A 14,500-nucleotide genomic window follows, 5' to 3' on the forward strand; every position below is an offset into this window, starting at 1 on the left:
ATCTTGCCAACTAGACCATACATTGTGTGAAAATTTCAGAAGCTAGATGGAGTTTACAGTTTTCACCTGTCTGTGTGTGTGTGTGTGTGTGTGTGTGTGTGTAGTATTCAATCTCAGTCTCAGATCCAGAAGATACTTAAAAAAAATCTCCTCTATTTTCACTTAACATAGTTGTTAAAATCCCTCTGCATTACAGTGTATTTGTGTAATCTGCTGTAAGGTAGAGCCTCTGGGGTGCACATCCACAGATTTGCTCTGTCTGCTCTCCCCGGGAGCAAAGCCCAACCGCACCCATCTTTCAGCCCCCAGAAACAATCCTGCAACAAATACCCCGGCTCTTGCGTGGGAACTTCCCTGGGAGATGACTGGGAACAGGGTTAGCATAAATTAAAATACATATACACAAAACAAAGGACACACTGTGCAACAATACACTTAAAAAGCTACACAAAATCCTCCTTCAAGTGGCTGCACGGGGCAGAGGTGAATGGGATGGGATAGGAGGGTAAAAAGGAATGTATACACGGAAAGAATGGCTTCACATGGAGGAACGAATGTGATAAGAAATAAGTGAGATTAATTAAGCCTGCAGCACAGAGCCCCAAAGAAGAAGAAGAAGAAGAAAAAAAAAAAAAAAATATATATATATATATATTGTTCTCTGCTGGGCTTCCCATTGCCATTTCATTCCAATAGAATGAGGGCTGTCACTTCATCACTTTTCAGAGCATATATGTGTAGACAACAATAAAGCTGAACGAGAGGAATAAACTGCCAAATATTCAAAAAACAAATATAAAAGGTAAAGGATGGTAATCTAATGAGCGCTGTGCATGGATTTAAGAGGAGAGAAAACTAACAGAAGATCAGGATCTAAACCTTGCCACAAAACCTGGAGAGGATTTAGCAGAGGATAGGACACGCCTGCCAAGTTTGGTGTGTCCGAAGGGGAACCGAAGTGCTGGGCAATGGAGGTGGCTCGTAAAGTAAAAGGAGAACAAAGTCATGATAAAGGATTGCAGGAAATTGGTGACCTTCACATTATTCAGGGCAAGCAGAATGAAATCATTAGAGTGACTTAGATTAGAAATACGGAGAGACTGGGCTGCTGGACTTCTGTCTGTATTGCTGCGTTCATTGTGTCTTCATTTTAGAGAACTCTGGATGGCTCTACTGAATGTTGGCGCTGTTATGGACACAGACAGTGCTGTCTTTGCCTATGTGGTCCAGTTGAGGTGTCAGACCAGAAATAATTAAAACGAGCACATAATTACAAAGGGCCCTTAAGCACTGGAAGGAAAAGAAACATGAAAAGAACATCTTTACATTTGTTTCATTCAAACTTCCTATACTTAGGCTTGAAAATCCCCTGCCACACTAAAACCTCTTCTTGGGAAGCCTCCAGTATATCCTAACATCCAACATAGAGGTTAGGAAGTAATAGATATTAAATGAACAGTCTGGTTGTTATAGTCAATTCAGATCTGGGGTCTGTGGTCACTGCCCGTGTCCCCGTGCGAACCTGCAGATTTGGCCTCTTTCTTATTTTAACTCATCTTACCCGAAACACTTACAACTTTTTCATAGATAAATGTGAATTTCAGTCTATCGTTATTCTCACAATCCTAAAATTAGTGAGGTGCAAATTAATGAGATTTACCAAAGTATATTTAGGGCTAGAAAAGGATTTCTGTGTCCTTCCAAATAAAGGCTTGTTTATAAATTAGCTGTTAATTTAGATAATTACTGGTTTGTAGGTTTAAACAAAGTGTCTCTCACATTCATCATCGCTGATGATATCAGACTTTTGAAAAGATTCATCTTTTGACACCAGAAGGCATTAAAATGTGAGGCCAGAATTAGCTAAACTGTAATAATGTGATAATTGCTAAGTGTAAAGCCACACCAACAATGTATCTAGCAAAACACTAACACTTTTAGTGTGAACTTATGGTGTTCAGTAGTAGCTTATTCTTTCCATCTGTTGAAGTGATTTTTCTTCTTTTGATTCTTCTCAAACTAGAAGACGATACATTAATTTTGCATGTTATGCTAACAGGTACAGACTACAATGAAATAAGAACTTCTTTAGCTGCAAGCTATTTTACATATGTATTACTAGTAAAAGCTGTTATCACAACTATGTTCAATATATGTTCAATGGGAGCCAAAGTTATGAATTTGAGTCTCACTGTTGGTAGCTTTTTCTCATTAGACCGGGCGTTCTGACAGTTGACTAGACATTACAATCATTTGAGAAGCTTTTAAAGATACTCATGCACAAGTCCCCCCTTTAACAACTGAGTCAGATTCTGGAGATGAGACTTGAATATTAGTATTTAAAAAATCTTCTGAAGTGTTTCTATCATGCAGACAGAAAATCAATGTATTAGACATTAAACCTTATTATATTTTATCCATCTCTATAGTCTTTCACCCAGAATTGTAGCAAGCCCCTAAATGAATGTTAAGTTTGATAAAGAAATCACTGCATTACCTAAAGCATGAATATCATCTTAGAGTTCGGTGATTCTTCTTCCCATTACCATAAGACTTTTATTTTTCAATTACGAGGCTCACTCTTATCACCTACATCTTGGTTTGTGGGGAACAGGTGTCTAGAGTCTGGACACTACTTGACCTCGTGATTTACACCTCTTTAACGTAAAATATTCACTAGTATTTTGAAAGCTCTCTTACATAGAAAAGCTATTACTAAGTAGAGAAAACAAAACAAGAGTATTGAATTACACTAGGGGGAAAAGAGCTCAATAAAAGGATGAAACTGAAAAGTATATCCAATTAACAACCCAGAAAATTGAGTGATTCAGCTTGTATTAATTTTGTAAGTAAATCATTTGAGATTTAAATACTTTTCTATCAGTTAAAATGCAGTCAACATTTTGCATTAGAAAATAAACATTTCTACAATTTGACCTATCACTGAGAAGCATAGAAAATTGGGAATACTGTGTATATGAAGCATTCATAATAATTCCACCTAGAAAATTTTTTTTATCCCATGGGGGAAAAAAGATCTACAGAAAAGAATCCAAATGACCTAAATGAGGGAGGATTGGTTAACTAAACTTATATTCAAGGAAATAAATATCACATATTCCCTTGAAATACCAAGTATGAGAGCTACACAGCAACATGAAAACTGGATATGGCAATCGAAAAGCAGAGTATATTATTTGCAAACAATGATTGCAATTATGCGTAAAACTGCCTAAATGTTGGAAATCAATGCACTGAAGGATACCACAGTGCAGTGGATAATTTGACTTTTTCCCTTTATTTTTCCTTCTTTATGTAATGTGATCTTACTTCACAAATTGTAAAATGTTCCTTGGCAAACCTTATCTCAATCATCCTTTAGCCTTCCTGACACTATTTCTGCAGTGTGAACATCCATGTGTCTTCGTAATTATTTTTTTAATGTTTTTATTTTTATTATTGAGACACAGAGAGAGACAGAGCATGAGCAGGGGAGGGGCAGAGACGGGGAGACACAGAATCTGAAGCAGGTTCCAGGCTCTGAGCTGTCAGCACAGAGCCCGACGCGGGGCTCAAACTCATGAACTGCAAGATCGTGACCTGAACCCAAGTCAGACACTTAACCAACTGAGCCACCCAGGCATCCCCGTAATCATTTATTTTATACTCCTTTCTTCTTAGACACTAGAGGCATAATCTTGTAAATTTGGCTGACACCTGTTCTGTCTATAATAGCTTTGCTTATTACCCTATTATTCATTAGGCTTTTCTTCTACTGTATTTATTAAAGTGGTCAGTTATTTTCAGTATTTTAATCTGGCCATAGATGTTATTGGTCCTGCAGTATGGGAATGAAGTCTCAGTTAAATTTCACAAATTACATATTTTGAAATTATGTATTCACAGAGATATCAATGAAATGATGAAAAAAGAATGTTTACCTTCTAACATGTATACATCAAATTGTTTGTTTTGTAAATATGCCTTAAGAAAAGAACTCATCCAAAACACTGGATTTCTTAATTTGTTCATTTCTTTAATTAAGCCCTATGTTTTCTCTTATGAGCCCCCAAATATGTATTCGCTCTATAACATAGAGAATTAATATTTCATTTTCATTTATTTGAAATCTGTTGACTTAGGGAGTTTGAAACCTCATATTTGACAGTTTCAATTAAGAATTAATTTCACCTAATTATACTTTGAAGAATTTGCTACTATAAATTTAAAAAACTCAGCAGTGAAAAGTGACAGAATTTTCTTTGCTTTCAACGATAAGTCAAAATGTGGAAGCGTTGCTTGCTATTACAAAATCTTATTTCCGTGAGGACTATGTTCATTCCCATCCACCGCCAGAAACAGTGATGACCTTTCATCAGAGAAAAACTGATATTTGACAACTGCAATCAAATAATCCAAATTACAATATTCCTATGAGTTGATGCTGTTTTGGGTCAATCCTCTCTGGTGCTCAACTGCTTGTATGTAGAGGTGTAGAACATGGAAATATTTTGTGTCCTGAACACGTAGTTCAATACTTCTATTTCTAGATTTCAAACATGAAATGTTCCCAAATACTTTTCCGCATTGAACTCTGATTCCCAAACTTTCCGTTGGAGAACAGCACAAATCCCCTTTGCAAAATAAATTACAGGATAGTGTTCATCCTTTGTGTTTGGGATTATATTCTCTCCACAGAAAAGGGCAGCAAGTATTAAAATACGATCATACACACTCATTCTCATACAATATAACACAGTCCATCCTCTTGGTCACAGAGTTTGTCAGCCTTACGTCTTCAAATTTTTTTTTCTCTCCCCAAGAGAAATTACCCAAGCAACCTTCCTCACAGTCAAAGATCTTACAATAATATGTACCTCAGAAATCAGCATGTCTGATTGCTCCAGAAGTCTATGTACTCAAACAGCACGTGATTTAACCCCTTCCCCCCCACACCCAATGTACTATATTGAAACCGCAGGGCAATAAAGACCCCATATAGAAAGGAGATCATTGAAAATATTTATGACCCCTGAAAAGAGTTGCCTATTCTGCAGTTTTCGGTTTTGTTTTGTTAATTTTTTTTAACGTTTATTTATTTTTGAGAAGAGAGAGACAGAGCATGAGCAGGGGAGGAAAGACAAAGAGGGAGACACAGAATCTGAAACAGGCTCCAGGCTCTGAGCTGTCATCACAGAGCCCAACGCGGGGCTCGAACTCACCGGCCGTGAGCTCGAACTCACGGACCGTGAGATCATGACCTGAGCGGAAGTCGGATGCTTAACCGACTGAGCCACCCAGGCGCCCCTACCTATTCTGCAGTTTTATATGGTCCTTGGTTTTACTTTATAGGAGGTCCATATATATCCATACTGTATCCATATTTGAATGGCAATGGATATTATGGACATGATTCCATCTCAAGGTGCTGACAGCATGCTCAGCCAGCTTTCTGCCCATGGAAATTTAGAAGCATGAGAATGGATGGATTCAGTCGAGTTTGGAAAATTACTCTTTTATCCCAGGCCAGAGGTTCATTTGCCGGTATAACGTTCACAAAAATTTAGTAGTCTTTTTTTTTTTAATTCCATTAACTTACACAAGTCAATTGTCACATCTGTAAATCTTTTGAAGATGTTCCATTATCTCCGAACTATTCATACTTACCTTGAATCTGGGAGATGTTCTGGTAGAAGGACAATATCAAGCTCTTCTCCCTGTGCCAAATAATTTACAGGGAACATAATTTAGGAGATTAAGAGGTTTTAACAACAGACTTGATGACTACACCATTGATTTGATCCTTACCAGAAAATTCAACTTTAACTGACATTTATTTTTCAAATAAATGATGAAGAAAAGAGAATGAGGTCTTGCCATTTGTGACAACATGGATGCACCTACAGGGTTATTATGCTAAGTGAAGTAAGGGAGAGAAAGACAAATACCATATGACTTCATTTATGTGGAATCTAAAACTGTGAAACCTGAAACCATTAAATTCCTAAAAGAAAACACAGGAAGTAATCACTTGGATATCAGACTTAGCAGCATAGTTATGGAACATTTCTTCAGGCAAAGGAAAAAAAAAGCAAACACAAATGATTGGGACTATACCACAATCTCATTTACAAATAATATACCTGAAAAGGGGTTAGTATTCAAAATATATAAAGAACTCACAAAACTTATAGCAGAAAAATAAACAATTTGATTGAAAAATGGTCAGTAGACCTAAATAGATATTTTTCCAAAGATGATATACAGAATGGCCAACAGACTCATAAAAAGATGCTCAACATCTCTCATCATCAGGGAAATGAAATTTAAAACCCACAATATGATATCACTTTATACCAGTCAAAATGGCTAAAATCAAAAAGACAAGAAATAATGAGTTGGTGAGGATGTGAAGAAAAGGGAACACTCATGCACAGTTGGTGGGAATGCAAACTGGTACAGCCACTGTAGAAGAGGATGGAGGTTTCTCAAAAAAATAAAAATGTAAATATTATATGATTTAGTAATTCCACTATTGGATATTTGCCAAAATTAAAAAAAACATTAATTTGAAAAGATATACAAACCCCTTTTTATTGAAGCATATTTATAGTATCCAAGGTATAGAAGCAACCCAAATGCCCATAGAAAGATGAATGGATTAAAAAGATGTGCGCATGTGCACACACACACACACACACACACACACGCCTATTATTCACCATAAAAATAAGAATGAAATATTACCATTTGCAACAACATAGGTGAAGCTTGAGTGTGTAATGCTAAGGTAAATAACCCAGTCAGAGAAAGACAAATACCAAATGATTTCACTCATATGGAATTTAAGAAACAATTGAGCAAAGGGTGGGGGCGGGGGAGGAGAGAGACAAACCAAGAAATAGACTCTTAACGATAGACAACAAACTGATGGTTACCCGAGGGGAGAAGGGTGGGGAGGTGGGTGAAATAGGTGATGGGGATTAAAGAATCCACCTATCATGATGAGCACTGAGTAATGTATAAAATTGCTGAATTACCGTACCATATATGTGAAACTAATATAACACTGTATGTTAACTATATTTAAATTTTTTAAAAATAATAAAAAAGAAAAATATGTGAAAAAATATACACAGTGTGTGATATGTATATTTATATTTAAAAAGATGTGATTTTATATATATATATATATATATATATATATATATATTACACATACACACAGTAATATTATTCAGCCATAAAAAAGAATGAGATTTTTGCCATTTGTGACAACCTAGATGGATCTTCAGGGTATTATGCTTAGTGAAATGTCAGAGAAAAGGATCATACAATTTTATTTATATGTGGAATCAAAAAAAATGAATAAACAAACAAAACGCAGAAACAGACTCATAAATACAGAGAACAAACTGGTGGTAGCCAAAGAAAGAGGGATAGGGGATGATAAAATAGATGAAGGGGATGCGGGGGGGGGGGGGAAGGAATCACAGATACAATGTCCTCCAAAAAGTCATTGCTAGTAACAGCAGGGGACAATGTATGAGCTTTGCTGGCCAACAATTCTTCTTTCGGGTGCTTTATTAGAGGAGAAACCGTAGTTTGCTTGACTAGAATAGTATTGATTAAACATAAAATCTCAAAATGTTAAATGTGTTCTGTTACAGAATTACCACTTGGAAAAATGATTCCATGTTTTTCTTTCTTTTCTTTTCTTTTCTTTTCTTTTTTCTTTTCTTTTCTTTTCTTTTCTTTTCTTTTCTTTTCTTTTCTTTTCTTTTCTTTTCTTTTCTTTCTTAATTTCTAACTGTTTGGCATTACCAGGAAACAGTCTTACCAACCAGGGAACTGATACTTTTCAAGTCATAAGTTGTCCAACAGGAGCAGATGTGGTGACTGGAACACCATCTGAAGTAACTGTCGCCATGTGGTGACAGTCCCACGAGAACATTACCATTTGAGATTTTGTTCCCTTCCCAAAGAATCTCTGTGGTTTGTAATTGTAACTCGAATCACCTCCTCATTGCAGGTGTCACGCTGCTCATGACACTGAGTTTTCCACCTTCCAGAAACCTCTTACATACTCCGTAAACCATTAACAAGTTGACCTTACCCAATGAAACAAGATGCCTACATTTTTTTTCTAAACACCAGAGAGCCCTGAGAATACGTATTATAATATATGACATAACATACGATCATGACATATATCACATTTCTCTGATGTATAGGCTTAAAGCTTAAAACATCAAGCTTCAGTGATACTGGACCCATATGGAAACACACACATAGAGGACCATGACGAAGCGTATTTGGAGTTGTAGAGCACACATAAAGAATATACTACTGTCCTCACAAAGATGAGTATGTTGTCTATATGATATTTTTCTCTTCCCTTACATTTGACTTTTTACTGATTCTAGTTTTTAAGATGTGAAGATTTTTATCTCAATGAAACCATACGTTAATAAAGGGGGAAATGCTTTATATAAGCTAGAAGATGCTACTTTGACGTTATTCAACATGTGCTCACACATAAGGTGTCTCACTCTTCCTTTTGGATGAGTCCCTGTTTTAGTCCTTCCATTGGACCTCTGTTTCTTCAGACTCCTTTTGGTCCACACAGTTGTTTGCATGTGTCAGTTCCACTATTTTTGCCTGGTATTGTCTGCTTCATTTATAGCGGGCACGTTGAAAGCCCGACAATTCTTTTGAAAAGAAAACAAATTCCATTATTTATAATTCGCTTTGATAAGGTCAGAAGAATGGCAACTTCTTCTGACAAAGGAGAAGAACATTTTAGGAAGAATTCAGATGAAGCATCTCTTCAACTGGGACTCTTTATTTCTGCAACAAAATATGATTAGCATATAACCATAAATGGAAACTTTATTTTTGTGTGACTAGAATGGCTGAAAAACAATGTAAATTTATGTTCTTGAATGAATGATCCATTTCTGTTATGCAAATATGGTTTGTATGTATGCTTTCCAAAACAGGAAATCACATATTCACAAATGAAGAATAAAATAAAAATAAATGCGAGAAGAGCTGTTCCTCTGCTAAATTAGGATAAGTATTAAAAGTTAGCTATCTGCTTTTAATTATTTTTCTAAGAACAAAGGTTTTGTACTGCTGAAGTCCTGCTGTGAACATTCCCTTTCTAAAAACCACATGGTTTGGGCTAAGATACCTGGAGTAAGGGTCCTACCCTAGGAAGAAACAGAATAAACCTATCATTAAATGACTGTATCTCCAACCAACCTTGTTATAAATATAAGATATGAATCAATATATTACACTAATTGGCCTCAGATTATCACTAATGTAGCTTCTCATAAAATGTGTTGGGCCAAGTTAACAGTACTGTTATTGTAGAAAACATCTAGTTTTTCATCATATTGTAATCCTTTAAGAAAAACATCTAAAACTATTTATTTAAATTTCAGAAAAATACCATCATGGTACTTTATGAAAATCACATAAAATGATACTAGTTAAAAATGTATAGTTAAATTGTTTTCCAACAAGTAGGCAGACAACCGAAAATAGTATTCTTTCCCACATATTATACTGGTACCACTACCACTAATAATAATCAAGAGTCAGAGATCCAACAGTAAAAATAAAGCCATATAGCATTAGAAAATACTGGGAAAACATTTGGATCCTTTTTAAATTACCAAACAGGGCAAGTTTTTCTAAGCACAATCTCATTCATGAGATCAGAGCTTTAAAATGTCATCACATAAGTATACAACTTGTGTGTGTGCAGAAGAATGAAACTAGACCACTTTCTCACACCATTCACAAAAATAAACTCAAAATGGGTGAAGGATCTGAATGTGGACAGGAAACCATCAAAACCCTAGAGGAGAAAGCAGGAAAAAACCTATGTGACCTCAGCCGCAGCAATTTTTACTCGACACATCTCCAAAGGCAAGGGAATTAAAAGCAAAAAATGAAGTATTAGGGCCTCATCAAGATAAAAAGCTTCTGCACTGCAAAGGAAACAATCAACAAAACCAAAAGGCAACCGACAAAATGAGAAAAGATATTTGCAAATGACATATCGGACAAAGGGCTAGTATCCAAAATCTATAAGGAGCTCACCAAACTCCACACCCAAAAAATAAATAAGCCAGTGAAGAAATGGGCAGAAAACATGAATAGACACTTCTCTAAAGAAGACATCCAGATGGCCAACAGACTCATAAAAAGATGCTTATCATGCATCATCAGGGAAATACAAATCAAAACTACAATGAGATATCACCTCACGCCCATCAGAGTGGCTAAAATGAACAAATCAGGAGGCTATAGGTGCTGGCGAGGATGTAGAGAAAAGGGAACCCTCTTGCACTGTTGGTGGGAATGCAAACTGGTGCAGCAACTCTGGAAAACAGTGTGGAGGTTCCTCAAAAAATTAAAAATAGACCTACCCTATGACCCAGCAATAGCACTCCTAGGAATTTACCCAAGGGATACAGGAGTGCTGATGCATAGGGGCACTAGTACCCCAATGTTTATGGCAGCACTTTCAACAATAGCCAAATTATGGAAAGAGACTAAGTGTCTATCCACTGACGAATGGATAAAGAAGATGTAGTTTAGGGGCGCCTGGGTGGCGCAGTCGGTTAAGCGTCCGACTTCAGCCAGGTCACGATCTCGCGGTCCGTGAGTTCGAGCCCCGCGTCGGGCTCTGGGCTGATGGCTCAGAGCCTGGAGCCTGTTTCTGATTCTGTGTCTCCCTCTCTCTCTGCCCCTCCCCCGTTCATGCTCTGTCTCTCTCTGTCCCAAAAAAATAAATAAACGTTAAAAAAAAAAAAAAGAAGATGTAGTTTATATATACAATGGAGTACTACTTGGCAACGAGAAAGAATGAAATCTGGCCATTTGTAGCAACGTGGATAGAACTGGAGAGTGTTATGCTAAGTGAAATAAGGCATACAGAGAAAGACAGATACCATATATTTTCACTCTTATGTGGATCCTGGGAAACTTAACAGAAGACCAAGGGGAAGGGGAAGGAAAAAAAAAGTTACAGAGAGGGAGGTAGGAAAACCATAAGAGACTCTTAAGGACTGAGAACAAACTAAGGGTTTATGGTAGTTGGGGGAGAGGGGAAATTGGGTGATGGGCAGAGAGGAGGGCACTTGTTGGGATGAGCACTGGGTGTTGTATGGAAACCAATTTGACAATACATTACATATAAAACATATCAGCTGATAGCCTTATGGGGTTTCCCTTGTATGTGACTATTTTGTTTTCTCTGGCTGCTTTTAAAATTCTTTTTCCATGCTTTTTGCCATTCTCATTTCTATGTAAGAGACATAGCGTTGATCTCCTTGGGCTGATTTTTTAGGGGGCTCTTTGTGCCTCCTGGATCTAGATTTCTGTTTCCTTCCCCAGATTTGGGAAGTTTTTAGCTACGATTTCTTCATATACACTCTGCTTCTCTTTCTCTTTTTCCTTCTGAGATCCTTATGATGTGAATGTTGTTATGCTTGATGATGTCTATGCATTCCCTTAATCTATTCTCATTTTTTTATTAATCTTTTTTTTTCTCTTCTTTTTAGCTTGGTTACTTTCCATTACTTTGGACTACAGGTCCCTGATCCGTTCTTCTGCTTCTTCTAGTCCACTATTTATTCTACTACTATATTTTTCATTTCATTTTTTGAATTCTTCTCTGATTGGTTCTTCTTTAATGTTTTCTATCTTTTTGTTGAGGGTCTCACTGAAATATTCTCTTCTCAAGCCCAGTATCTTTATGAACTTTATTTTATTTCCTTATCAGGCATATTACTTATCTCCATTTCATTTGGCTAAAATTTTGCCCTGTTCTTTCATTTGGGATACATTCCTCTGTCTCCATTTTCTCTCTGTTTCTATGTGTTAGGATAGTCAGCTACATCTCCTGCCTTTTAAAGTAGTGGCCTTATAAAGAAGAGATCCTGTAGTGCCCTGTGGTGCAATGTCCCCTGCTTACTGCAACCTGGTGCTTCATGGGTATCTCTTATGTGTGTTGCATGCATCCTACTGTTGTGGATGAGCTGTATTTGCCTTCACTCCAGTTATTTGCAATGGTTCTCTTTGCCTGTTGTGGGTAGGGTTTGGTTCCTGTGGTGTTAATGGGCCAGTCTGGGGCCTTGGTCTTGAGTTGGGTCAGATCAGACATTTGCCAGATCTATGGTAGGACCAAACTGCAGGGTGTTCTTCCTGTGTTGTCCTATGAGAAGTTTTCATTGGTGGGCAGGGCCTGTAGTCACACCAGATGTCTGCCCCTAGCCCACTGCTAGGACCACAGCTGAATTTGTGTGTGTGGTTATCTTCCCCTTTCCCTGGGGCAGGAGTCACTTTGGAGTGATGCCAGCCCCTGTTGGGGTTTCTCACTGCTATGCTTATGATGCTGCTTTGGATGGATTCTTGTTGAGGGTCTGTTGGTGGGGGCTGATCTTCAGAACATGAGGGCAGGGTGCATGGTATTAGCAAGGTTTGCATTGGCTGCTATGGGAGGGGACCTGTAGCTGCTTTGGAAAACTTCCTTCCAGTCCTGGTTGAAGGGGGTAAGTTGCAGGAGAATGCAGGGGTCAGGCATACTATTAGCAAGCTAGATCAAGAGTGTTTGTTCTGTGCTGGTTCCAGCAGGTGACTGTGTATCTAGGCTGGGGGTCAGGGGAGGGAAGTGGTGCCCTCTAGCTCTTTTGTTCTTGGAGAAGTCTCCTAATGATCCCTGCCCCTATAGCACACATTGAGATTAGTCAATAATTCTTCCCATATACTAGGTGTTTTTCAAACTGCTGTTTCTATGCTATATCTGTTTGTTATCTCTTCAAGGGTGGGATTCAGTTTTTTCATTACCCTCTGGCTTTCAGAGCCAACCTGCTAATGTTTAAAGTTCCAGGTATTAAGCCCCACCTATTACAAGAACTTGTGAAGTTAATCTATCTCGTTTTTATCACCAAATATTATGGAGATCCATCTTCCCAGTGTGAGTTCCCTGTGCCTGGGATGCCTAAGGTAGGTTCTGTCCCTCTCCCCTGTCCTCTCCTGCAGTGTCCCTCCCTCCTGCAGACACCACCATGGGTCCAACCTTGTCTCTGCCCTTCCTACCCTCTTTGATCTGGCTTCTTCTCTACATTTAGATGGAGAGAGCATTCCACTGGTCTTCCAGTCCTTTTCTACATTATTTACAATGATGTGGCTATTGTCTAGGTATATCCATGGGATGAGGTGAGCTTAGGGTCCTTCTACTCTGCCATCTTCCCTGGAAGTCTCACTTTGTTTACTTAACTCTATTTAAAGAAAACGAACAAAAACAACCCTGAGATGTGCATATAGGGGAAAAAAAGAGAATAAAAAAAGGAGGAAGGAAGGAAGAAGGCAAGAAAGGGAAGGGAGAGATGGAGGAAGGAAGAAGGCAGGAAGAAAGAAAGGAAGGAAGGAAAAAACAGAAAAAATTGTCAGTGCAAATTGCACCTCAAGCATGTGTCATCCTTGCAGGCAGAGCTCTAGCATTCACATTCTACTGCTTGGCCATTTGCTTAGGGAAGGTCAGCCTATTCTCAGGCCTAGGAGGTGGCTATGTATTATTGGACAAACTCTATTCCGAGTACATTGTTCCTAAGCCCTGTAGCATCAGCATCACCTGGGAATTCCATCCAAGACCAGATGAATCAGAAACCACAGCAACTTTGTGTTTAACAAGCCCTCTGTGTGTTAGTGATTCCACTTAAAGTTGGGGACCCAGTAGTATATGCTATACATATACATATACATATACATATACAACTAGCATAGTAGTATATGCTAGTTGTAGAAAGTTTTACTCTTAACCCGTGAGTTTTTTAGTAAAGTAGATGTAACCTACCTGAACAATGAAATACTGGGTGGTAGGAGATGATCTAGAATTTTTAGCATTTAAATATGTAAAGGGAAGATACATGTTTGTAGGTGCTACAATGATCTAGGCCAAAAGGGGAATCCTGCTTACAGTTGAGTTTGGCAAACCTGGCCTGGCCTCGTTTTCTTACATGAGAAAATATATCAAATTTTATCTACAAACATATTTCAATTACATTTATTGCATACTTTTACTTTCTATTCTAATAAAAATAAAAACTGGATTCCACATTAGAAGAAAAAGATTAGTTCATTAATACAAAGATGTTTTTAAAAATCAGTGTAGGGTGAAAGGAATTAGTATTAGCTAAGTACCTGCTGTATGCCAAATTCTTCACATACCTTTCCTTTTTTACGATTTTCCCTCTTCAGTCTTAGAGACACTATGCAAATTGCTTATAGTCAACCTAGTTGTAAATTACTCCTGCATTTTTCATTTTATGAAAACACTATATCATAGCTGGCTTTAATCTTGTTATCAGGCCTTACTTTCAAGACTTCAAAGTTTTTTAACATTTTAAGCCATTAATTCTCCAAATCCCCATTTTACTTCCTGGAGAGAGATGGATTTCTTTAATTCTCAAAGCTCTGG

The 14,500-nt window shown here is 37.6% G+C and overlaps 1 long non-coding RNA gene across 1 annotated transcript in view; it reads right to left on the bottom strand.

Annotated features, from left to right (window-relative positions):
• LOC121032818 (uncharacterized) overlaps positions 1-8,978 on the bottom strand; it is a 28,227-nt gene extending 19,249 nt beyond the window's left edge. Inside the window, exons 1-2 of the long non-coding RNA XR_005791502.1 lie at positions 8,537-8,978; positions 5,668-5,717 (exon numbers count right to left, since the gene is read on the bottom strand). This is a non-coding gene — a long non-coding RNA (uncharacterized LOC121032818). The remainder of the gene's footprint in view (positions 1-5,667; positions 5,718-8,536) is intronic.
• Between the last annotated feature and the right edge of the window lie 5,522 nt (positions 8,979-14,500).

This window comes from Herpailurus yagouaroundi, unplaced genomic scaffold, assembly GCF_014898765.1.
Source record: "Herpailurus yagouaroundi ecotype Mexico unplaced genomic scaffold, PumYag 142, whole genome shotgun sequence".
Taxonomy (NCBI): domain Eukaryota; kingdom Metazoa; phylum Chordata; class Mammalia; order Carnivora; family Felidae; genus Herpailurus; species Herpailurus yagouaroundi.